Genomic DNA, 1,155 nt, shown 5'->3' with positions numbered 1-1,155 from the left:
TGGCGAGGGGCAACCGCCCGCAGAAGCCAGCAGAGGCCACCAAACTCAGAGGGGGCCTGTGCCCCCCCCAGCCCCCTGTGCCCCCCTACCAGTCGCCTATGCCTAATACCTTAACCTGCCACAGGAAAAGCAGGGGAACCACAGCAGCCAGCATCCTGCTTCTATGAGATGTTGGCAATACAGGTTTCCCTCGCCAGCTGCTGGGGTTAGGTTCCTGAAAGTGCCCGTGGTTGGCAAAACTGTGGTGGGCAAGACAAAAGGTTTATAGCGAAAATGGCAGTTGGTGGGCTGATGTGGAGCCACGGTAAACCATGGTTACTCAAAACCATGGTAGCCAAAATGGTATATAGAATATTAAGCGTGGATACCCAAAACCGTGGCTGGCGAGGAAAACCTGTATATGCCCAAGAGGTCCCAGGCACAGTGCCATACCCCCCAGCTACAGAGGAAGGCAACTCCCCCCTCCCCAACCAATCTGACCATGGGGCAAAATCCCTTCCTGGCCCTAAAAATGGCAATTGCTCTGGCCCTGAGCCGAGGGGTGAGACCCTGTAGCCAGGGCTGCGGGCCCAGCAGGTGCACTGGCACACACCCCAACCAAAATCTCCAGCCTGGGCTGCAGCCAACACCCAACGCCTCTGAGGGAGGCTTCAAAACACCCTGCCCCGTGTTTAGCAGGGATGAGGTAGATGCAAAGGAGTCAAGCGACTCCCTCAGCAGCTGCCTGACTACAAGGGCCGCCGCCGTGAAACTCGGGGCGGAGCAGGGCTGCAAGTGGACATGGTGCCCCCCACGGCCGCCCCGGACCCGGCTGTTTGCCGGAAAGAGCAGAGGGACGGGACGGGGCGGGCTGCGCCCGGGGACTAGAGGCTAATGGGTGGCTAATGGGGAACGCGAGCCTCTCCCTTCCTGTGCAAGACACGGGGAACCTGCTGGGGCGGCGGGGAGGGATTAAGGACCGCGGCGGGGAGGGAACTGCTTGAGCCAACAAACCACGACCCACGCGGGGTGCGGGAGCACGAGGCTCAGGAGCGCGGGAGGGAGAGCGCGGCAGGGCGGCCGGCCCCGAGGACTTGCCCCGGCCATGCAGCAGGGCGGAGCGCTCCGCAGGCTCCTGCACCGCAGCGGCGGCGAGCAGCCGCAGCCGCACGCCAT

This window comes from Gavialis gangeticus, unplaced genomic scaffold (genome assembly GCF_001723915.1).
Source record: "Gavialis gangeticus isolate Ggan-Ray unplaced genomic scaffold, GavGan_comp1, whole genome shotgun sequence".
In the NCBI taxonomy this organism is placed as follows: Eukaryota; Metazoa; Chordata; order Crocodylia; family Gavialidae; genus Gavialis; species Gavialis gangeticus.
The sequence above is the reverse complement of the archived record's forward strand: the minus strand, read 5'-3'. Positions refer to the sequence as shown.